Source organism: Canis lupus, chromosome 21 (assembly GCF_011100685.1).
Source record: "Canis lupus familiaris isolate Mischka breed German Shepherd chromosome 21, alternate assembly UU_Cfam_GSD_1.0, whole genome shotgun sequence".
NCBI lineage: Eukaryota > Metazoa > Chordata > Mammalia > Carnivora > Canidae > Canis > Canis lupus.
The window spans coordinates 18,748,399-18,774,730 of NC_049242.1; the positions used below are offsets into that span (position 1 = coordinate 18,748,399).

At 37.8% G+C, this 26,332-nt stretch overlaps 1 long non-coding RNA gene across 1 annotated transcript; it reads left to right on the top strand.

Moving 5' to 3' along the window:
• Positions 1 to 6,109: 6,109 nt before the first annotated feature.
• LOC119864969 lies at positions 6,110 to 19,156 on the top strand. Its single transcript, XR_005375611.1, has 3 exons — positions 6,110 to 6,195; positions 11,747 to 11,849; positions 18,889 to 19,156. It is a non-coding gene; the product is annotated as an uncharacterized LOC119864969 (long non-coding RNA).
• The last annotated feature ends 7,176 nt before the right edge of the window (positions 19,157 to 26,332 follow it).

Sequence of the window (26,332 nt, forward strand, 5' to 3'; positions counted from 1 at the left end):
CTTATTATGCTTTTTATCTTTCTCCTTGGCTTCCCAGAAAATCATATAGAAGGCAAATGCTAAGTAGCAGGCACAGATTCATGTGAGGTAGAAATATAAGTCTGTTTTCCTATTGCACATTGCAGTGTTTTGATTCCAAGCTGTTTAAGCCTGATGCAGAAACTAAATCTGGTCACTTTCAGGCAAATTCAGCATAAGGCAGTAATTTCCTAATCTACCTTGTGTATCATTCAATCACATTCTGTTCAGGTTCCCTCTCAGGAAGCTCTGCAGGGCTTGCTCTGTTCCAGGCATAGTGCTGTGGAGGAGGAGGGTCCCACTGTCCTAGAACTTCATCTGCTTTGGTTTCACTCCCAACAAAATCTACTGCACACTCAGTGTAGGGAGCTAAATCACTGCTGGGAAGCCTTCAGATGCCCTGGAATTGAACCCTTGTGGTGATGTCTTGGTGCCCTGAACCCCAGGGGTGACTACTCACATCATATCTTCTTGATATGCATTCCCTTGCCCTTGTTTTTCCATGAATTTCAATCTCAGTGTCTCCTGTATCACTCAGTCCAAGTCACTCACTTGCTACAGAAAATTTCAGGCTATATGCTGTGACACATAGCACCCTAACATCCCTCATTGGTATTTACCTATCAGATGAACACAGGGCTAAAGGTGGTCCAGTTTGGCTCTACCCTCTAATCCCCCAAATTTCAAAGAGAGGGTGTCTTATACTTCTTCACCCCTTCATCCTCATCTGTTTTCAGCCTACGGTGGGTGAGAGTGGAAGACAAACTCACTATGCAGCTCTCTGGTGCTTCCTTCAGCTCTTTCCGTAATTACCCTAAACCTGGAAGGGTTCTCTAGTCTAGAGCTGTGAGTTGGGGTTGGAAACATGGCTTTGTTGGCTTATCTTCCCCTTCAAACATTTTCTCTCTTATATAAAGACTTTTAGTTCTTGAAAGTTTCTGATAACTTTTTATTAATCATCATTAATGTTTTAGGTTGATGGCAACTTCATTGACACCTTAGTATTATAGGTTGTTACAGAGAGGAAGACATCCTTAACTCTCTCAAATTATTATCCGATTATTAGAGCATATAGAGCTGTGTAGATATAAGGGACTAAATGCCACATTTCTGTATTTCCACGACACCATGTTCACATTTCTGTTAGTTACTTAGTGTGGTTTCTTGAAAACCTTCTTAATGCAGTTTCCAACACTAAGCCATAATTTCTTCAAGGACAAGAGGCCATGTTTTACTTATTTTTCTACCCCAGGACCTAGAACAGTGTTTTGTATGCAGTGGGTACTGTAAATGCTGGCATTTATCAAGCTCTTGTTGTGTGCTCCGCATTGGGTTGAGGGCTTTTCAAGCATGGTGTCTTTTGATCCTCACAATCCACATGAGACAGGTTATGACCTGTGTGTTACATCTGAGAAACTGAAGATCAGTTTTCCTCAAGGCAAAGAGATTATAAGGAGAAAAGGCAGAAATCAAGCCCAAGCATAACCTCTAAGTTAGTAACTGTGTATACAGAACCCACATCCTAAATCTCTAAATTCTAAATATCTGTCTCATCAGGACTATGTGTTGGACATATCTGGGAACTCAACTACAATGGGCACACTGTTTGATTAGCAAAATGATTAGACTGTAGACCATTTTTTTGTTAATTAATTGAATTGAATTGGCTTAATTTATTTAGTATATTAGAAATGGTATTTCTGATTTTGAATCCATCCATGATTTTACTTTCTACCCAACTTAAATTAATTAAGTTTTAAATTTCAAGTATAACTTATGGAATGCCTGTGACATTCTAGGCTTTATGGATATGAAAAGAATAGGACCAGTGCAAGGGAATTCATAGTCTAGTAGAGTAAGTAAACAGAGTACAGTAACCATTTAATGCAGTTTCCAGCCTGTATGTAGGGTCCAGAATTATCTCAAAGAAAATTTAACTTTGTGCTGGGGAAGAAGGATTTGGTAGTTGAAAAATGCTTCCTGAAAGAGTGTTTTAGAAAAGAGTGATTTAGGCAGAAATATTAATGAAGGTCTTAGGAGCCAAACCTCTTGATGGCAGTCAATTCCCTTACCAATGTCTTAGGGAGTTGGGGAGCTGCATCTTGCTCGGGGCTTAGTAATGTGTGTGTTCAGAAGACGATTACTTTATCAGGCCTGAATCAAGACCACAGATGTTGACTTTATTCAAGTACAATTATTAATAGTAAACAGAATGTTTATATAACTTTTATTTATTCTACTTCTTATCTCAGCCATCATTTAAGGCACCTTCTCTAAAAATATGCAGCAGTTTAAAATATACATAAAGAAAACATACCTAAAGAAATATACATAAAGAAATATACATAAAGAGAGAGAAAAAGGGAGAATGAGGATTAGATGGAGATATGAGCCCATGCATGATATTGATACATGAAATATTCAGCTACTTAAGTCCTGCATGATTTCTAGAAATGTACCTTACAAGTTTGTAAGTTTTTTAAAAGCAGGTGCAAAGAGGGGACCACAAAACTCCAGTGCCCACACAATAAAAAATAGAATGGATACTCAGGGGCAACATCACTGTTTATTTCTATTATGGTGACCAAAGAAAATTCAGGTCAATGTTTAATGTGATGAGCATTGTGTTCAACAATATTCTTATGGTGGATGATTCTGGATAGTTGAATAGGGTTGTTTTTGTTGTTGTTTGTATTCTTTGTCAGTAAGTATTGATGGCATCAAGCTAAGTCAAAGTTTAGTAGGCACACATCTGCTAGAAGGTTAGACAGGATGATGCCTATTGTAAATATCCTCTGTTATATGCAGTAATCCAAGAATGGGGTTAAGTGTCCAGTAATAGTCTTTAGGCTATCTACTACATGTACCATTTCCTTTAACCAAGCTTTTGGTGTGTGTGTGTGTCTCTGTGTGTGTGTGTGTGTGTGTGTGTATACATGATAGATAGGCAGTATATATGAGGTTATTTTCCTGAATAACCACCAATATACATCTATTTTATGTTTTTTAATGAATTCAGATGCTTTCATAGTCAACTGAACCACAGGCAGGATTCATATCTTCTCATGAAAAAGGAAAACCTGAGAAAATTATATCGACTTCCCTCCATTTAATTTCAGATTATAGAGCAGAATCCATAAAATAAAGATGATCGACATTTTTCTCAACATTTAGTATTGAATAAACTCTAGACAGATAGATAGGTGAGAATCCAGAGAATTCAAATCTTCAGCATAGTCTAAAGAGTTTGAATATTTGTTTATTCACTCATTCAATTAGTCATTGAACAAACAATGTGCTTTTAGCATCTAATCTTTAAATCAAGTGTAACTAAGCACCCCCTACTCAGGTCATTTTATGTGTCCATAAAATGATTGACCTAAAAATAGAATGTCCTGATGTGCCCTACAAAACAAATGGGTTGTGAAATGCACAGCAAGGCAGTTGAATCTGCTAATTTCTAATTTCTGGATAAGATTATGAAATACAAAAGTCCTCTAAATATGGAGAGATATCTACCTACATTGAGCCTTTTACTGTAGATTTCTGATCTGTAGCCATATTTCTAGGAGCCACTAGACAGCAAGCAGTTGTCTATTTAAATCCCATGTTACAGTAATCCTCCCTTATTCCCAGTTTTCCCTTTTAATGGTTTCAGTTACTTATGGTCAGTCGTGATCTGGAAGCAGATAATCTTCCTTCTGACATACCATCAGAAAGTTATTAAGCCTAATCCTAATCCCAGTGCCTGCATCATTCACTTCACTTTATCTCATCGTGTAGGCATTTTATCATTTTATGTTATAAGAAGAAGGGTGAGTATAGTATAATAAGATATTTTGAGACATATATGTCACATGTATATAGTTATTATTACAGTATATTGTTATAATTTTTCTACTTTATTGTTATCTCTTGCTGTGCTTAATTTATAGATTAAACTTTATCATAGATTTTTGTGTGTATATATGTATAGGTAAAAAAAAAAAAAAACATAGTACCTATAGAGTTTAGTACTATTTGCAGTTTCAGGCATCCATCTGGGTTCTTGGAACATATCTCCCATGGATAAGGTGGGTGGTGGTTGGAGGGGTGTTACTGTAGCTGCTGTAGGTGGAAAGACAATCTAAAGCCTTCTGATGGTCCAGCTGTCCCCTGCTGATATTATCTGGCAATGCACTATATGAAATTGATAGTTCTACTGTGCCTGTGGAGGAACTATGCAAATAAGACCCACCCACAAATCACTAGGTACTGGAATCTGGTGCTCCCAGTGTTAGTATAAAACCTCGTTGAAGAGCTGGCACTCTGTTTGTTGCCCAGGCTCAGGCTGATTTTCCTGTGTTTGCAGAGGGTATTCCATACTCCAAACAAACAAACAAACAAACAAACAACAAACAAAAAAACACTTGCCTCATACTGTGTCCTAATAGATCTAGCCCAGGCATCGCTCTCCATAGTTGATCAGAGGCAGACATACAGGACTTTGAATCACACCAAACCTTCTTTCTGGGGTTTGTATGAGCCTTGTGCTTCGCAGAGACATAATCAAAATTTTAATCCTCTAGGTCTCTAGAATGAGAAATTAGATATCAACTTATTGTAGGAAGCCTCAAATTATTTAGATAAAATGTTTAAAAGACCAAAAACATTTGATTTTCCTCTCTAAAAATCGTTATCTAATCATTTAAAAATCCCTTGTTCTTTCTGAGAATCTAATTTTTATTAACAGGCAGACTTTGACAAATATCAGTAACTAAGGGACACTATATACAACTGATACTTCTTATCCTAATACTTGGTCCTAGTCAGAAGCTTTTTTCAAATGGCAAGGAAGGCTTAAATAGAGCCATAAGAAAACTCTCATTAATCCGATCTTCCCTGTGGTTGTAAAGTGTATGGCAGTGGTCAGTCCCTAACCTACTAGTTCCTAAAGCCTGTTGGCCTGAGAATTCCCCAGTCTGCAAGAAACTGACACACATTGTAACTATGGTAGTAGGGCAATTATTATGTGAGACAAGAGGCCACAGTTGTAAACTAAAAACGAGAGGAAGTATTTTAAGTTGAAAAAGTTTGGAAGGAAGGAAGGAAGGAAGGAAGGAAGGAAGGAAGGAAGGAAGAAGGAAGGAAGGAAGGAAGGAAGGAAGGAAGGAAGGAAGGAAGGAAGGAAGGAAGGGATAGGGAAAGAAAGGAAGGGAAGGGAAAAAGAAAGGAAAGAAAGAAGGAAGGGAGAAAGGAAGAAAGAAAAGCATTAAGGATCAAAACTTACCACTGAAGTTAACTCATAAATAATTCTTAGGGCAAGAAAACTGTCCCTAGTTTCAAGACCCACTATATGCTTTATTCTTTTCTCATTGTTTTGTTTAGAATATGATAAGCTAATTTAAAGATGCAGGGATAAAGAGGTTCCCTGTTGTGATTATCTTCATAATGTCAGTGGAGTGGGATACAAAATCCAGACCCTTGATGGGAGAGGGAACAAGGATGAGGGTTCTAAGGTAAAATAAGGGGGAGCCCCTGGAAACCTTCTGCAAAAATAATGATGTTTTATGTATCTTAAATTCTTCATTTATTATGCTCTCATGACATGGGGGAGGGGAAAGACAAAGAGGAGAAGAGACACAGGCCAGTGGAGCAAAACCAGAATGATGCTACCTCTGCACCTCCAGTTTTCTCAAGCTGGAAAATGGAGTTCTGGGGAAGAATTTCCATTTCAAGTATTTTCATAAATCCTCAAACAATATAAGATTTCTTACTGCTTTCCTACCTCTGCCCCCCATCTTGGTTGTTTTTCCTTCAAGGACAAGTATCTTTCAAAGATTATTGTGCAAAAAAATTTAGACTACAATAGGCTTGCACCCATCTTATGCAGCAATGTTTCTAAATGGAAAAGGCAGCGATAGAGGACTTGGATTTAGGAGATCCAGAATCAAGTTCCTTCTCTTCTAACCTGGGAGATGTGTGGCAAGAGTAGAATGCTTTGCCTTGACTGCATGGAAAGACATTATGAGATAGATTCATATAAATCTTGCTATTGAATTTACTGTAAAGATATTATCAAATAAAGTTTCAGTGTTTCCTCTATAGAGATCCACGGAAGAAAATTCTCTCTGATCTTGATACGAATAGAACAGGAGGATAACAATGATTCCCAGGGGCTGAAAACACAGGCCTCAGGTAAATGGGATCCTGGACAAGTTATTTAACTATTCTCAGACTCAATTTTGTCTTCTTAAGATGAGCATACTAATAATTATGACATGGGATTGTTGTGGAGAATAAATGACATTATGTTACATGGAATAATTAAGACTGTCTATAATTTAGAGTAGCCACACCATAAATAATAGTTGGAATAATACTAGTTATTATTGAGTTACAATTTATTACAGAGGAAAGATACAAAACAAAATAAGCAAAGGGAAAAGGTGTGTGAAATAAAGTCTAGGGAAACCAGACACAGGCTTCCGAGAGTTCTCTCCCAATGAATCACACAGGGCACACTTAGTTCCTCTCCAGTAATGAGTTGTGACAAGTGTGAGACGTTTATCAGTATAGGAACCCACCTGAAATCCCTATTCCCAGAGGCCAGCCATGGGCCAAAGTTGGCAAAAAGAGCCTTTTAAGGATTTGGTTTCAGAAGTATTATGTTAACTCTTCTCTGCAAATCTCCACTAGAAATCGTCTATAATTTAACAAATATGTGTTAGATACTGATTTTTATCCTAGTTCATCTTTATTTTTATGTTGTTTCTATTTCCTAATTTACTTTTGTATCTTGTTTTATGTGTATTTCCAAATTGATTCATATTTTTTGTTTGAAGATACTAGGTTCATAAAAAATATTTTCTAGATGGATATATAGAGTAAGATTAAATAATAGCTCAATTTCTAACATATAGCAAAACCCAACTAATCTGCCTTTGCCACTCACTTTAGCTGTTGGAACTTAAGCAACCCACCTCCATGCTCGAGGCCTTAATAGTCCATCTATAATATCTGCATGGAGTGAGCTCTAAGGTTCCTTCTGGAATGCACCTGAGATTTTAGACAACCATCCTCCCCTCCTTGCTGAAGAGGGCGTACTCAAGAATTTCATTGTCTAGGGACACCTGGGTGGCTCAGTCAGCATCCAGCTCTTGATTTTGGTTCAGGTCAAGACTTAAGGATCGTGAGATCAAGCTGCGTGTTGGGCTTCATGCTCAGTGGGGAGTCTGCTTGGGATTCTCTTTTTCCCAACTTGCTCTCTGTCTCTCTTAAATACATACATAACATACATAAAAGCTTAAGAAAAAAAAAGAATTTCATTGTCTAAGGCTGAATCCTGACACCACTGCCCATTTGGCTTATTTACTGCACCTTACTAGACCCCAGGTTATAGTCTGTAAGATAAGGGAGATCCCTCATTAATTCATTCCAAGTTTAAATGCAAAAGTACATGTGTTTTAGATACTCACCTAGAACATTATAAATGCTTGATAAATGCTTGCTGGCTTTCATATAATCTTGTCCTGCTTGGTACTCAACCTTTTTGAGAATTTTCATTTAAATTTTCATCTTCTGATTTTTAGGGATCTGTACCTTCCTTTTGAAATGAAAATCCCTCCTTGCCCCAAAATAAATAAAATATTTCAACAGGAATATCTGGTTTATTAAATTGTTTTTTATGGTAAAACCTGACCAAAAACAAAACAAAACAAAACAAAACACAAGAAAATGTTTCTTATGGAATGGTCAGGAAAGTTGTAGAGCATCAAAACCCTCCCTGTGATTCTAATGTAACTATAAGAAGTTAACAGCTATATTTTATGTCATTGGCCAAATGCTTATGTATAACTTGAGCAGAAATTACATGAGCATTAAAAATATTATTTATCTTACACTACTTCCTAGATTGAAACATTGGCTCCAAAGGCATAGCCCTTAAGTTTTTCTCTCTGATCCTCGTCTCAGATTCAGACCAGACTTTAATCAGTGTTCCACAAAGCATCATCCAAAATTTGTTGTTATTCCCATTGGCCTAAGGTAGAAAAGCTTGTACTTTTAAAAATTGGTTAAGAACTCTGTCACTTATTGCTAGTAATCTAAAGCAAGTTTCAAACCTCCCAGCCTCACTTGCTTTGTTTGTAAAAGGAATATAATCATAATGCAGGTCTGTATGGCTTCTTTGTAGAATTAAATCTAATAGCACTATAATACATGAAGCAAATACTCTGCACACAAGTACAGTTTGATCTATAACTAATAATTCTAAGTTGCAGTGATAGCATTTATTTAACAGGCTTTGGTGTCTTGATGGCATCCCTAGTAGAGTAGTTACCACAATCCACCTGCAAACATTTTGCATATCTCATCACACCAGCAAATAAAATATTTTTTCTTGGGTCTACCTCACCTGTAAACACCTTGAGGATTATGATTGTCTTTCATTTCCACATCTCCACTGAATCCCCCATTGAACAGTGCTATGTACTGAGTCATGTCACCTCCCAAAATTCAGATGTTGAAATCTTCAAATACATTAGATGGATACATAAATACATGATCAGAGAAAGATGAAGTCAGGGCTGAGACAAAGCTGAGTTACTAGAGAAACGACCGATGTGCAGAGCTGTCGGTGTGAAGCCTTCATCTACTCATTCAGAAATCATCATTACTGCAGTAGCTAACCAGGTTCTATTGTTGAATGCTTAATACATTCAAGTCCTATATTAAGTACTTTATATGCATTATCATGTTAAGTACTCTATATAATATTTAAGGCTTTTTATAAACGGAACCATTTTATAGAAGAGAAAACAAAGACTTGGAGGTGTTCCATATTCTACTCAATGCCAGATAGTAAATAACAGAAAAGGAGTATCCAGAGCTCTTGTCCTTAATCATACTAACACAAGCTGTGTCCCCTAGAATAATCAGATCAGTGTCATCATCATCATTATCATCAACATCATCACCATTTTTATAACTTTGATGTGGAAGAAACCAATTTATAACAATTAAAATTCTTTGCATTTCTTATCATTCCTATAAAAGTTACTCAGTGGGAATTATGTTTTCTCACATTACTGGGTAAAAACTCAAAAGTCTCATGACTCTTCTGCTCACAATCAGGTATCAGAAAGTTATAAAGTCACAAGTTACAAATACAGTGTAAGTCCAATACAAGATTTTTAGCAAAGTTTGTGCTTAATTCAGAATGAAATCTTGTCTTCAACTTACTTTAGGTGGAGGAAGCTGGCAGTTGGAAGTAATGATATGGCTGGCTCATTTATTTCACCACCCAGCTTGCTAACTAGTTTCTGACTGTCGAGGATGATGAAGAGAAATTTTACTTCAATTCCTAGTTTCTTAATTTGACCTCATAGTCTTCAGACATACAGATATTTATAAGACATGCATTTTCTCATGGACAGTTTTGTGATACTTCAGAGATTTCCATTTGTGAAGATTTTTCTACTGCAGTTCACTTAACCCAGGCAGAAGCATCCCTCTTCCTGATGATGATTTGGCACTTTTTAACTCAGGACTTGTCAGCCACACTCAAGTGCAGTGTCTAGGGGTGGAAATCTCTTCTGCCCTTTCTGTAGGCCTATTAAATGGACCTCAAGATAACTCTTGCTTCAGAATTCCGTCCTCTGTGATCCACATCTGAACCATAGTAAACACTTGTATATCCTTTGTCTTGATTAATTTGGGACTTGCAAGGCGAGCCCAATATAGCAGTACTCTTTTGTATCCACTCTGAAGCAAACAGTCAACCAGGTTCTTGCCTATTAGCTATCCCAGGCAAGAGTAAGATCCCAATTCAGGAACACACACAGCAAGGTCATAGTCATCCTATCCATGCTCTATGCTTGAAATAAAGGAGATAGCACCCCCACACCCAATACCAATCCAGGTAAGGCTCTTCCACTCTTCTTATGTATTCCAATCAAGTCAAAGGATTCAAGGGCCCTGAATGTTTTTTTTTCCTTTGTTTTTTTTTTTTTTTTTTTTTTTTTTTAGGGGGAGGAGGTTTTTAGGGGGGAGTTTTTACAGAATGAATTGTCCTTTAAACATTTTGACATCTAATATTAATCATATTAACACTTCAGTTGAAAATATAGCACCACCATTAATTGAGCACTTACTAGCACAGATCATGTTCAAGTTAGTGGAATGCAGAGATTAATTCTGATTTCAAGATATAGTAACTGTATGACCTTGAGCAAATTATTTAAGCTCTCTATGCTCATTTTCTGTAGTGGATTTGTAGAGATCATATAAATTCCTTATTCATTAGATAATTGTGAGCATTAAATGAGCTATTGTAAACTGTTTAAAATAGAATCTCATATAAAATAAGTGTAAAATACATGTTCAGAGGAAAAATGCATGTCTTTCATAGTGAGGAGGGGATAGTTATCATAGAGCAAGGGTGTCATCCCAAATGCTTACATATACTATAGTAAATACAAAATAAATGAAATGGGTCAAATATAAAGAGTAAGGAGCTGTGAAGTTCATGAAGTACTAGGGAGCCTGTCCTCTCTGAAGGTACAACTGCTTCTGAGCCTCAGGTGACTGTTCATTTGGGGGCAGCCAACCCATTACAGTCAGTTCTTTTCTTTTATTGCTTTTTTTTCCCCAAGAGAAATGGAAATTCAGATTTTTTACATAAAACTGGTCCATTTTAAGACCTTGGCTATTTTTTTCCTTTCTTTAAACACTTAATGTATTTACTTGTTAAATCCCTCCATTGGCTGACAGTTTGAGATCTCAAGCATGGAGGAATGAAGATGTTACCTTGGATCTCAGGGAAAGGAGCCACTATCTCTGGAAAGAGAACAAAAGAAAAAGCATCTGATCTTTTCAGCTGCATATGTTTTGTTCTACTTGTTTAGTTTTTAATGAAGAATAGGAGTGTGTCAAGTGAGATGCTGTTTTCAAAGATCCTCCCACCCATGCATAGCACAGAGTTCAAAGTCTTTGAACCAGGCTCGAAGTATTGGGGATAGGAGCAAGTCTGGCTTGTTCAGAAAATGTTGAAAGCTGTAGTGAGTTATATTTAGATTTCTGACATACAAAAGCAGTCAGATTTCCTTATTCTTCCATTTAGCTGAATATGTGTTCTTAATTATTGTTTTGGGAACAAATGCAGAATAGAGTGGCAGAACTGGAATCCCTGAGATGGAATAAAACACTAGTCTACTTTGTTTAAACAAACAATTCTGTTATTCAAGTACTTAGTTATCATTTCTATTGAAAATATTTAATTTTACTCCTATTTGCTCTTAGCAAACATTAATTCTGATATTCATAATGTGAAAAAGTGAAGGTATAGAAATCAGGAAAATATTATAGTTTATTTACTTAAATTACATGTTATAAAAAATTCTTTCAGAGAATTAAAAGGACCATTCTGGTGATTAAAAATAATTTCATGTTCTGATTATCCTGGTGCATTTTTCCTGTTCCTTAGCACTTACGGGCCTTTATGAAGTGGTGGGTTATAGAAGTTCTTAACATGAGCTAATGGAATTGCTAACAGCATATGCCATTTACCTTCATGAGCATCTCACGAAGAAATGGTACAATGCCATACACCATACTGTCAGAGGAACAATTATATATTTAATCATTTTAGCATCAAAGCTTTTCTCTTTGTTATAAAGAAGGACTTGGACAAGAAGCATATTTTAATTCATGTTTCACCTGCATTTTATTCCTACTTTGAAATTCCCAGTGTCTTGTATGGAAAGGCAAGAGGAGCAGTAACTGGGAGCAAAGGTTTCCCAGTTCTGGGTTTCACTGCTCATTTCTCTCCTCACCGGCTATATGGCAGTTAGGTAAGTTTATAAAACTTTCAGCTTCAGTTACCTCTCCTATAAGATGGGGTTCACGATAATATCTTCCCCAAGGTTTTGATGAAAGAATCAGATTACATCTATAAAATACTTAATATGGTGCTTTGCATATAAGGAGCCTTCACCAACTATTAGTGCTCTATGATGATGATGGTGGAGGTGATGATGATGAGAAGGAGGAGGAAATATCTCTGACCCTGAAAATAAATGCCCTAAAAACAGCAGATGAGATAGTTAGGTAGTCCTCTGGAGGTGGGATGTGACTTTGTCTAAGATTCACACTATTTATAATGAAAGGAAAAATGAAGATGAAAAGAATGTACCATTTCACATATTAGTTAATGGCCATACTGAGATTTTATGGCCTTTTCTTCAAATAATCAAGGAAGTTTGGATATTTCCAAACTTCAGAAATTCAGAAATTATCCATAATTCAGAAATTATCTAACCCAGAATCTTTTAAAAATATTTTTATTTAATTCATGGGAGAGACAAATAGAGAGGCAGAGACACAGGCAGAGGAAGAAGTAGGCTCCCTGCAGGGAGCCTGATGGGGGCTGGATCCCAGGACCCTGGGATCACGCCCTGACCCAAAGGCAGACACTCAACCACTGAGCCACTAGGTGTCCCTAGTCTAGCATCTTTATTTGGGGGAAAAGAAAGCCAAACCTCAAGAGAATGGGCCGACTTGCTTAACATCACCCTGATGAATAGTGATATATTTGGGAATAATCCTAGCCCTCTGGATTTCCTCTTCGTGACCTTAGTGGTCCATATATTGCATTTTGATTCATTCGTTCATTCATTCATTCACTCACTCACTCACTCACTCACTCACTTACTATTAAGGATAATTTATTTCAGGTCCTGTTTTAGGTACTGGGAAAATAATTATGAGTAAAACAGGTATAGTCGCTATTCTCATGTACTTATAGTTTAGTGGGGAAAACAGAGTATAAAAATGAATTTTAAAAGTTGTAGGGAGTAAAATAAAATGCTATCTAGAAACTAAAGGGGATAGGGATCCCTGGGTGACGCAGCGGTTTGGCACCTGCCTTGGGCCCAGGGCTTGATCCTGGAGACCCAGGATCAAATCCCACTTCGGGCTCCCGGTGCATGGAGCCTGCTTCTGCCTCTGCCTGTGTCTCTGCCTCTTTCTCTCTCTGTGACTATCATAAAAAAAAATTTTTTTAGAAACTAAAGGGGATATATTTTAGCATTCTCATTTACTAGCTCTAGAGCTGGAGCAAGGCCTTTGAGTTGTCTGAGCCTAGTTTCCTGATCTACAGAAAAGGAGTTATCTTATTTCTTTTTCATGGCTCTTGTGTGGATTTGAAATGACATGTGTAATATGTATTGATTACATGCTTTCATGAACATATCATGACTATTAGTATTACTATTAAATGCAGCTCTGTTCAGATGCTATTCTAAGGACTTTTTAAAAATTTTATTTTATCAAGAACTCTATGAAATTGATATTATTATTAATCTCATTTTCCAGATGGGGAAACTGAGGCTTAAAAAGGTTAGTTAATTCACTCAAAGCCACACAGCTAGTATAGGGTGGAATCAGAATCCAGCCTAGGTGATCCAACTCTAGATGTGTGATGAGAGCTTGAAGCTGCTGCCTAGGGGATGTGGGTGGCAGAAGAGGAGTCTTTTTTTTTTAACTTTGATTTAGAACGGAATAAAGATTCTCAGATTCTCAAAGCTACATGGGGGGGGTGTCTCCTTAGGGGTCTTCTAAGCCCTAGAGTCCTCATTGTTGATAAAATAAAAATAATTATTTCATAATTATTTCATATTTTTTGTGAGGTTGAGGGGCTATAGGGTAAATAAATTTCAAGCATTACAAATATTAATGGCTAAAGACATATCTCTTCCCTTCTCCAAACCTTCCTTTTTGTCTTCCTACTTTTGTTGTTGTTGTTGTTGTTGATATTTGGGGTATTCTTCAATTGACTTATCAAACAGTGCTTAAATATCTACCAGATACAAAATACTTATCTGCCACAGTGGGGACAAAAAGAAATAGTAGTAGTACCTAGATTGACCCTACACTCTAAGAATTTTGTTGGTGTTTTGTGCCTCCTCAGTCTGGTAATAATTGTATCTTATGATGACTTGAGATGCCCTATCATCCCAACCATTTTAGGCCCTATTAAAAGACTGTATTCAAGATCTCAGTTCTAAGTGGTAACCTCAACAAAACTGTGGGGAGACATATTGATGAAAATATCCATTGCGTGCATGCCCATGAGCAGAGAAACCTGCACCCTGGGAAATTGCAATTCTATTTGATGGGAAGAGCAACATTTTCATTTTAAGTACTCATTAGAAATCTGTGAAGTCCCCTCCCCCCCAACACACACAAGTGAGTTTTCTTTCTTATTATTTTTTATTTTTTTATTTCTGTACATATTTTATCACAGCAGATGCAATTGGAACTTCCAAATTGGTCACAATTAGGGCCAGTGCCAGTTGCAGGGGAGGATGAAGTCCAGGAAACAACAGCTACAGTTCTACAGGGCTGAGACATCACAGAACCCATTGTGTCTGATGACTAGCTCACTCTGATCAGAAGCTTTTCCCACATATGTAGCTGACTCAGCTGGTTGCACAAAACAAAGCCAGACCTAATAGACTTGAATGTGTATGTGAGGAAAATAGACCGAGGGACTGCATCTTTTCTAGAGAGCATTTGATGGCTACTTGAGACCCTGATAAGGCGTAAGGGCTTCAGGGTGAATGAGCGCTATAAGGCCAGTGCCCTCCCACACACGTTCTACTTCCAACATGCCAAACTAGGAGATATTGGTCTCTTCCATTATTGTCAATTCCCAGTTTATACAGTGGCATGAAGGGAAAGATTAAAGACTGTCCATTCTCTAGAAGACCAAGGACTTGAGAGAAGGATATTAGATCCTGTGGTTTGCTATACAGCCTGGGTAGACAGGCAACTTAGGACAAAATTGCCAGTTGAATAATCTGAGTCAAGTTGCCTCTTACCTATTAGTCTGTTTCCTATTCTATAGATTGGGTAAAAATAGTAGTAACCACATTATAGGAGACAAATAAAATAGTGCAGGTATTGACTTATAACAAGCAATTCATAGATATTATGTACTTTAGTATAAAGTTAATGTTATTATCAAATTGTTTAAAAGCATGAACCAACTATTGTAATGCAATGTATTTAATATAATAGTAGAGGTATATACAAATTCTCTTCATAGTAGCCTGGGGCTTTCAGGAAAGCTTTAGAGGAGGAGATAAATACATTGAATAAAAAAGAAAGTGTAGGAGTCAACCAGAGGATGTAGTTATGTTGGAAGGTTAGGGGTGGGCTCAAAGAGCAAACTTTGCAAAAGCATGAAATATGAAATGCTGCAGCATATTCATGGAACTGTCAGTTGTTTGATTCGACTTAAACACAGGATCTGAAATGGAAAGGCATGACTAGAGATGAGGCCACAAGGGTGGGCAGGAGTCACATCATGAAAGGTCTTGTCCCATGTATTTGTATTTAATTGTGTCCATTAGATGAGTCTGCAGGATAAACATGACAGTAATTATAACACCTCACATGTATATATAGATTTAGTACTTTAGACCATGTTGTCATCTACTCTTCGATTTGGTCAACTTGCAGAGATAACTACAACAGATATTTGAATCCCCCTTTCTCAATCTGGGAAGTACTTCATGAAGAGGATCAAAGAATAGGGATGCCTGGTTGGCTTAGTGGCTGAGCATCTGCCCTCAGTTCAGGGAGTGATCCCAGAGTCCTGGGATAGAGTCCTGCATTAGGCTCCTTGCAGGGAGCCTGCTTCTCCCTCTGCCTATGTCTCTGCCTCTCTTTCTGTGTCTCTCATGAATAAATAAATAATTTTAAAAATCCATTTTTAAAAAGAAGATCAAAGAGTATAAAGCTTCAAATGAGTTTTCACCTTAAAGATCAGGGTATGCTTCCATGGACCAACCCCTTTTACTGGGTTCCTCCTCTCAAGTATCTATAACAGCAGCCACCCAAAGCAAAAGACTCCTCCATGCCTTGCTTTCTCTCTTCTTCTGCTTCTCCATATATTTAGTCACTAAGCTATACACCTCTAACCTCACTACTTCCAGTCCAGCATCTGATATTCTATTCTTCTATATTATTCTTTTATAAGATAATATTGCTATTGTGCTCAGCTCTTCCTCACAAAGGAATTCTAATTAATTTATGCAGATGGAAGGAATAAAATAGAAAATCAGCATTAGGCAAATACCACAGCAATAAATGTTGATAAAATCTTCCAGTGGATGTTCAAATTCATGGAAGAAAGTTTTAATAGAAATAAGATTTGCAGGAATGCCTGGATGGTTCAGTCAGGTAAGCATCTGACTCTTGATTTCAGCTCAGGCCATGATCTCAGGGTGGTGAGATTGAACCCCCTATCCGGCTCTGCACTCAGGACAGAATCTGCTTGTCCCTTTCCCTCTGCTCCTCCCCCAACTCGTTTGCTCAATCTCTCCCTTTCCTAAATAAATAAATAAATAAATAAATAAATAAATAAATAAATAAATAATAAATTCTTGAAAAAAAAAGAAATAGTATTTGCAGCATTCCAATGTATGTATTGCATAATAGATACCAACTACAAAGAGAAAGATAGTTGGAGAAATCCAGAAGATGCCAACTTAACCATGTAAACAAATTTAACCTCACTGGTAATAATTTATAGCAACATTAGGAACCTCTTGATATGAAAGGACACTGAGAACACACATCATTTTTAATAATTTTTAAAAATATTTTTATTTGTTTATTCATGAGACAGAGAAGGGGGGGGGTGGCAGAGACACAGGCAGAGGGAGAAGCAGGCTCCATGCAGGGAGCCCGAGGTAGGACTCGATCCCGGGTCTCCAGGATCATGCCCTGGGCTGAAGGCAGCGCTAAACCGCTAAGCCACCCAGGCTGCCCAACACACATCATTTTTGACAAAAATTCACAATCTCACTTCAGTCATCAGAAAATATCAAACAAATTCAAATTGAGGGTCATTATACAAAATAACTGCTCAGTGTTCACCAATGTGTCAGTATAATGAGAAAAACAAGGAAAGACCTAGAGACTGTCGTAGACTAAAAGATATAAAAGAAAGATAACTAAATGCAATGTGAGATCCTAGGCAGGATCCTGGAACAGGAAAAACTAGTGAGTTTTGAATAAGGTCTGTAGTTGAATTAATAATATTGTACTCCTATTAATTTCCCATTCTTGACCATTTTACTGTGGTTGTGTAAAATGGTAACATTAGGGGATATGGGGAGAAGGAAGCAAGCAAACTCTTGATATGATATTTTATAACTTTTGTGTAAGTTGAGCATTAGTTCAAAATATTTTTTAAAAAAGATTCACATATTCTGCATTCCTCTGGTCTTGTGACAGAACAAAATCTTAGCATTGCATCAGAGTAAGTCCCTTTCTACCTCTCTGTCCATTTCCCACCACTTCCCCACCTGCTTTCCTACTGTCTCGACTTAAAACAGTTTCTAGAATACAGATCTATCTCACTTATGTATATAAACATTTTATAGAAGTTGCTCTTTCTTTTTTGAATATCCTTATTCCTAAACTCTAATCAGATGGCAACATCGGCTACAATATCACATAAGTCAGAGAAAGACAAATAATGTATGATATCACCTATATATGGAATCTAAAAAAGCTGAACTTAGAGAAACAGAGATTAGCATAGTGATTACTAGAGGTGGTGGAGAGAGGGATGGTTGAGAGATGTTGGTCAAAGAGTACAACTCTCAGATGGAACATGAATTAGTTCTAGGGGTCTAATGTGTAGCATGCTGACTATAGTTGGTAATACTGTATTATATACTTGAAAGTTGCTAAGAGAATAGATATTAAGCATCCTCATCACAAAAAAAAAGGAATAGTGATTATGTGACATAATGGAAGTGTTATATGATGTTAATCATTTTGTAATATATAAGTGTATCAAATCAATAAGTCACACAGCTTAAACTTGTCAGTTATATCTCAGTAAAGTTGGAGGAAAAAAAAAGAAACAAGACCCTTGAAAATTCAAGGGACATAATTACTGGTCATGTGACAGGAGTAGGTCTACATTCTATACACACACACACCTCTTAAAAACTTTAATGTTCATCTTTTCTCTGAGGGTTATGTTAGTAAGTGATGGTGAGTTGGGTAAATTGGTTTATGCTATGATCAATTCCTATCAAGGGGATGAATAATAGCAAACTCGTTAAAATTCCTCACTTTTGCTATTTGAGCAAAGGCTGCTTAAAATAAGAGCATCACTAACTAGGTATAAAACTGTTAGTAAGACTTGAAAAGACAAAGGAAACACTAAGGTATCATGGAGTTGGCAACTGCAGGATGGGAAGGGAAAAGACTGAAATTCTTAAAAAGTTTGGAGGAGGGGTATAAAGAACTGCAATTCACATTTCAGGGGGTGGGGACGGCTACACTGCAGGTGTTCCTGCATCCGAGCTCAAAAGTAGGTACTCCTGAAGAGAGTGTTCTGCTCTGCTAAGGCTGGCATATCTGAAGGGGCCATGACTAAGCTGCAAGGGTTTGCTGCAAGGGCTAAAATCCTGCAGACTGGATTTATTTATTTATTTATTTATTTATTTATTTATTTATTTAATATTTTATTTATTTATTCATAGACACAGAGAGAGAGAAAGGCAGAGACACAGGAAGAGGGAGAAGCAGGCTCCATGCAGGGAGCCCAATGGGGACTCGATCCCGGGTCTCCAGGATCACACCTCAGGCTGCAGGCAGCGCCAAACCACTGCGCCACCGGGGCTGCCCATGCAGACTGGATTTAGCCACTATTGTGGGGAGGAACCACTGGTGGTTTCCAGTGCTTAGGGAACAGATTACATAAAGTAGAACATTCTTTGTCTGATTCAGATGTCCTGTGATGAGCTCATCCCACCTTTCTCAAACTGACTTTTCTGTGCCTATTTCCAATCCATCTTACAGATACTTCTGGGATCCCCTTGCTGAGGAGCTTGCCATAAATGAGGACAAACTGAAGACTCACCCTCTAGTGTATGTCTTCATCCTTGGCAATCTTGAGAGTGAGGATTCCCCCCATTTGCTATCTGCCACTGGGCAGCACTCATCTGATGACTGCACTAAGCAAAAAGGGAAGGAACTAATGGAAAACTGGGGGCAAAGCTGTTCTGTCCCCAATCTTATAGGTAGAATCCCCGTAGAGGGGAGGTAGCAGATATTGTTGCTATAAAAATGATAGGTGATAAAATAAAAATATCTCTTGTCAGGGGTAAAACTTGCCTAGTTATTAGTGACATAGCACATTCCAACAGAAAATGTCTGTCTTTATGTATTATTGTAGTTGATTCTCAAGTAATTGTGTGTTCCAATTAGTAATAACAACTATACAGATAAAAGCACAGAGCTTTAGAGAGTTCATGTGACCTAAACACTATCACAGGTGTAGAATATGAGTAGAAATATGGAATCATATAGTTAAAAGAACATGAATTTGGAGTCACACCATCCATGTGCATCCTCATTGTCATTTGCAACTTGAGAGATGTAGGCCATAATATAATCACTGGAGACTCAATTTTTTACCTGAAAAAAAAAATACTATATTCCTTTTAATATTGTAAATTCAAGTGATATGAAACATTTAAAATGGCTTTATTGGACCTGGAACAAATCAGATACTTATTATTTTTTTGTGATAGTTATTGTTATAATTGCTATTTTCATACTGACAAGGAAGATGATGATGCTTGCTTAGCCAAAATTTGAACTGGGGACTTTTGTCTTTAGACACTATATTCTCCTTAGACTTGCTGCTTCCCCTACCTCCCGTAGCATCTTTCTCTCAAGCATCAAGCAAAGGAATTTAAATTCAATTTTTATTTAATTTTTAAATGTAATTGAAGTCTACATGTTCACACCAATTTGGATTGGCAACACCATCAAGCAGTCTTACTTTGGTGTTTGTGCATGTAAAGAAAGACTGAGGGACAACTAGCTACACTACATAGAAAAATAAAACCAAAACAGTTTTCCATTATTACAGGATAAGCAGAGAAAACTCCATTAGCAACACCACTCAGTCACTCAGGCAGGCCTAGAACATCAGGGTGTGTAATTGAGAGAGCTGCTGATACAGAAACCAAGAAGCTATGCGAGCTGTTATTCACTTTGTGACTGCTAAACACAAAGCAAAACTCACCTGGAAGGTGCAGAAAGAGTGTGTGTAGATCTTTAGAGCCATAGTAAGGAACTTAACTTCTGCAGTAAGGAAAGGATGGATGAATGCAGCTCTGGCAAGTCTGTTTTCTTTTAGGGGTTTTAACTGATTATGCATTGCTAAGACCTTTGTTCCAAACAAAATTAGAAGTCAAGTCAGTGATACTCTGGGCAGCTCACACTAATAATTACCTCTCTTACAGTAATGACTTTTTAGTGCCAGAACTTTCACTTTCCATTTGCTCATTAGGGGTTTCAAAAGGTTATGTGTGTTATTTCACTTTTCAGAAGTTGAAATGCTACCAAGTTGCTTAAATGTTTGTGTAATTGAGGCTCCCATTCATGAAACATTTAATCAGCATCGACAGTAATAATAATAGCTCCCATTTGTTGAACACCAGAAAACATCAGGGTATATGGGGATCCCCTGTACATATTTTCCCTGACCTTTAGAATGACCCTTTTAGGTAATATGATCCTTACTTTGTGGATAAGGAAACTGAGCCTTGGTGTTAATAAACTTGCTCACTGCACAGTGAGATGAGAATCAAACCTATCTCTCTGATCCTAAACCTTGTGGTCTTATACTCCAACATACTATCTACAGGCATATAACGTCCCCAGTAGAGTAAAGGCAAATTCATATATAGTTATTCCTATGACACAGATAAACATCTTTAAGTTCCACTTTTCTCCCATCAAGTATGAGCTTTGTATCCATTTAAATTCTTTCACCACTGTTTGCCTGCTAGCTGCAGAAGCGCAGGCACCTTTCTCTCCTGGAGTGTGAGTACTACAATCACTATCCTGGAGGACTGCATTGGGCATTCATTGGGAAAGAACAGCGTGCCTTTCTCATGTGTGTGTTTGCTCACTTATCCTATTTAAGAAGATTTCAGTGAATGCCTGGGAAAGAGACGTTGTGCTAGGCATATATTGAATGATTAATACATGCTCTTTCCCTTTGCACTTTTGTCTCAGAAAGTCATCATTGATTGACAAAAATTTGTAATGTCGTAAAAGTACTATTACTCAGTTTGGTGCTGAAGTCCCAAAATCCAAGATCAGAGAAGGGGGTTGTGATGAACAAACTTGCATGAAGGAGAGAGTATTCTTTGAAAATTCTCTCTTTACCAAGAAAACAGCTATTCATTTTGAATTGTGGATATGGATGTATCATAATAGTGGGGGGAAAAATCCATGTCAGAGAAAGGACATAGGCATTGTTCTACCAAGCCGAAAACTGAGCCATATTTTGTGACAGTAATTTGGGTTGAGATCAGCCACTATTCAAAGCATTTTGAACATTTTACTGGTTTAATTTTGAGATAAAAATGTTTTGCTTAATGAATATTCAGCCAATATGTCTGGCATGGTATTGTATCTTAAATGTTTAAAGTCACATTAGTCACTAATTTATGATTACACCACAGCATTTCACTTCTGGCCATTTGAGCACAGTCGAAAGCTACAGCTGAGAAGTTCAAACCTGTGGCATGCTGAATATAGGGCAAAATGTTCTCTCCTACTTGGATCCTTGAGAGTCAAAGCTCTAAAGGGAATGAGTTTTGAGGAATGGAAATCTACACTCAGTTTCATAAGGCTAAATGGGATATTTAAAATCATCTATCTCAACCCCTCGCTTCAGAAATCTGTGACCAGGGAAAGAAAGTGACTTATCCAATCCCACAACAAATGGCCCCAAACTGAACTTTTTGGGACATGCTTGCACAAACTGAAACATACCATCATGTCAGTCAAGTAGGCATGAGAAAGGGTTGCTCTTGGCCTGTACCCATCTTCCACATTATCGGGGTCTCCATGGAGAAGGAGGGTGAGCTGATACATCATTGATGTGAGCTCCTTCTGTTATTCTACACTGCCTCTCTATATGGAAGAAGTCCACATCCCAATTGCTTTATTTTAGATACAAATACAGTTCCTCATTCAACTCTGTATGCTCACTTTTTACCCTGTTAATCAACCTTGAAAAGTTTTTATATTTCTCAAGAACTGTATAGCTGAAGGTCAATGGCTGTTTCTTACAGTTCTTACAATGCTGCTCTTGGAGTTTCCGTAAGAGGTGACACATGGCATTGGCACTTGCACATCAAAGTCTGGTCTTCATACTAGGCTAGAACTGTGGCTGGAAGCCCTTTCCTTATCCTCTGGAGGTGGCTTCGACTACATCAAACTTGAGTCAGCGAAAATACCTGATGTTACCCAAATGTCAGCTCAGGGACGCTGGCACATAAAGATCTGGGCAGACTCTTCTCAGATACTACCAATCCCTAGGGCCAGAAAAGCTCAAGCTCTCCCCCAAACTTCCATTTATCTTAGGAACTTGTATGTTCCTCTTTACCTTCTAATACTTTTGGCCATTTAAGTTGGCTCTATTTTGCTCAGCATCAATCCACACAAAACCTAAAGCATTCACTGATTTCCACAAGGGAATCTGTAGATGCTTAACACCACGTGAGCTTAATAGTCTCCAAAGTTTAGAGAGGAATCACATTCCTTCACCTAAAGATTCTATTTTTTACTGATCCCCTCCCTCTCTTCCCTGTTCATTCCTGTTTCCCTCCTTCACAGTGCTAAGCTCCAGTTTATTTTCCCCTGTAGCATGTAGAGCAATTCTGTTCTGTGTCCTAAACCAAAATCCAGCAAAGTGTTCAAGAGTCACAACTGAAGCCGGGGAAAAAAGTCATTCAGTAAATACTACTGTCTCTTTTTTAAAAGATTTTATTTATTTATTTATTTATTTATTTATTTATTTATTTATTTATTTATTTATGAGAGAGAGACAGCATGAGCATGAGCACAGGGGAGAAGACAAAGGGAAAGGGAGAAGCAGACTCCTTGATGAGTAGGGAGCCAGATGAGGTGCCCAACCATAGGACCCTGAGATCATGGTCTGATACAAAAGCATCTGCCTTTGTATCAGACCATGGCTCAAAAGCACCTGAGCCACCCAGGTGCCCACTACTGACTCTAAAATTGAGTGGTGCTACATGGTGATGTTTGGGTATGCATATGAAGAACAAATAGCCTAGCACTTGCCTCCACGCTTTTACCTTTGGACAAGTAGTTTTTGTTTGGTGAAGAGTATCCACCTGAGAGAAGAGAACTCCTTTCTGGTTATCCTCTGGGAAGGAAGAAGGATGTACAGAATTCTGATACTGTTCCTATCTCATAAAAATCCAGGGCAAAATTTCTGAGACCAAAAGGAGAAAATGGCCATCCACCCATCATTCATTTTCTTTGGGCAAAAGGATACAGTCAAAAGGCAAGAGACTCCAGAAATTTTAAGTTTGTAAAGTTCGTTAAACTTCTGAATTTGTGCCTATAAAGCCTTATTCAGTGATTCTGTGATCTCTAAGACATCTAAAATCAAATGACAAAAATTTGCCTCAAGGGTGTTACCTTTTGCCTGAAATATCTCGCTCTGCTCATCCCTAAGGATGCCCCACACCCATGGGTTTGTATTGGCAACCTTTGTATGGCTCAGTTTTATAAGTGCTTATGAACAGTCTTATGAACAGTGCTTATGAACAGTCTTCCCTTCCTTGCCCCTTTTGTTGAAGTCCACGTTAGAACCAGTCTGAATAACCTGGTTCCCCCTTTTCTTCAAAAGCAGTGTTGCTTTTCCTTGGCCATTTTGGATCTTTGTGATCTTTCCCGCTGGTGGCAAAAGAAGAAAGTAGGTTTACCCACAGAAGGACAGTTGGTTCCATGTTCTCTGTTCTCAGTTGCTGCCTCTGCTTTCCAGTACTGTGTGCCTGCCATGGTCCCTAAGAGGCTTGCTAGTCCCCAGCGCTGCCAGGAACCATACTTTCCCAGTGACACAAGGTGCCTTCCTGGGAGGAGAGTGAGGAGAAAAGGATGCCTGGCTAGCAGAACTCAGCTATTAAATATGTTATCAGTTATGCAGTCATTGTCAGAATGTGCAGATGATTAGCATCAAGGATGTATATTTATCAGCAGGGAAAAGTAGAGGAACAACAGGTATAGGCTCTTAAATAAAATTGCCCTCACCACACGTACCTCCATCTCAAGTTTTGGGTTCAGGGAAATATTGGGAATCTTGCTTCAGAGACTTCTGCACTGGCCTGGAAGAGAGTATCTTTCAAGAAGTCAAGGCTTGGTTTGGATTCCCAGGAGTCTGATTTAGGTATTTCCTGAAGTTAGAAATAGGAATTACAAATTAATATGTGAGAATAAGGGGCACCTGGGTGGTTCAGTGGTTGAGCATCTGCTTTTGGCTAAGGTTGTGATCCTGGGGTCCTGGGATTGAGTCCTACATCGGTCTCCCCACAGGGAGCCTGCTTCTACCCTCTGCCTATGTCTCTGCCTTTCCCTCTGTGTCTCTCATGAATAAATAAATAAAATATTTAAAAATATATGTGAGAGTAAAAGTAAATACACAAAACATAAGAATTTTAATTTATATCACTATTTCCAAAGGTAGGAGGTATGATGAAGTACATGGTATGATTTCAGGAAAGGACAAATGGATGAAAATTATTGGAGACAACACACACAGGGGAGTGTCAATTGATGAGAAAAAAAAGATCAGATTATGAGAGTCCTTGGGAACCATGTTAAAAAGCTTGGACAGCATCAAAGATCAATTGGGATTAATAAAGGTTTCTAATCAAGGGATTTACATGGCCAGATCTGAATTTTAAAAAGACTAATCAGAGGAAAGGTTTGAATGGATCGCATTGTAACAGGGAAATGGGGAATTGGGAGCAAGATTAGGAGGCCTTTGGAGTAACTGAGGGGATGGGTAAGGGTGAGGCAGGGGCAGGTGAGAGAGGACTGACTCTTTTTAGGGTATTAAATGTATGGGGTTTGATGAAATGTAGCTTAGAAGAGAAGTGAAGGGAGACAGTGACTACATGAGACTTTATGCTTGGAAATGTATCAATTTGTAACCGATCACAAAGGGCTGAAACAACATCCGCAGGGATGTACCCAATCAGATGTCCCAGTGCCTGTGCATCCTTAGTCCCCCTCTTGGGAAGCCTGCGAGTCAGAGTGAAGGGTCTTGAATTTTGAGCCACTTGCCCATACTTAGAAATGTCACTCATTCACCAAAGAGGTAAACTAACCAATCAGCTACCTCAGGTAAGTGCTTCCTTAGACTGTGAGTTAGAGAATATCAATTCAAGATTTGACAGTGGAAGGTACTAGAGCTCTGAACTTGCTGTGAGTACCTCTTAGTGTTAGTGAAAATGCCTATCCCAATCAGTGTGGTCACAGGGATATTCCTCCTCAAATCCCTTTCATTTTCACATCTTGGGTACATATTTTCATGTTGTTCTTCCTTTGCCCTCTTTTTAGGATTAATTCCCATGGAAGACATCAGACCATTTTCACTATGTTAATGTGGTCAGAGCAGTGACAATGTGAACTGAGAGTTTATTCAGAGGACAGTGTAAAGTCTGGGTATAGTTATGGTATATTCCTAAATGAATGACACAGATATCTAGGAGTCTAATTATTTCCCTTTACTCACATTCCACAGCAGATCAAGTCACTGACTGGTGTGATTTCTTTTTTCTAAGTCTGAGCATGGGACTTAAGACCAAAGAAATGTATGTGCATTGCATTCTACATTACAGTTGCCTCTGGATTCAGATGGACCTGGGTTCAAATCCTGGACTACTGCTTAGTTACTGGGTCAGGTTAGACAAATCATGTAAAAACCTGTTTTCTCACCTGTTAAAAGAAAATTAAAATACTAATCTCTTCTTTATAAAGTGATTAGGAATGTTAAATGAGACTAGTAAAATACCTAGAACAGTCCTGAGTCACATTGTATAAACATATAATATAGCTGTGACCATCCATTAACACTTTATTATTATGGTTATTATGGAAGTTTGGAACCTTTGGCAATTAATCTCATGTACAGAATATAAGCCAATATACCCATTTTCCAGGTTTGTTGTAAAAAGTACATAGAACTAAATGAATTTAAACTCTAGCCAACTCATCCCATTAAATGTAACCTGCATGAAGATGGAATTTTTATCTATTTTGTTTATCACTATATCTTTGTCTAGAAAATTGCTGACCTAGAATATATATTCATACATATTTTTAAAACAAATGAGGGGTGGGCAAAATCTCTAATTTCTCATTTCCACTATCATCTAGTTTAAAAATAAAACAACCCTCTCTTCCC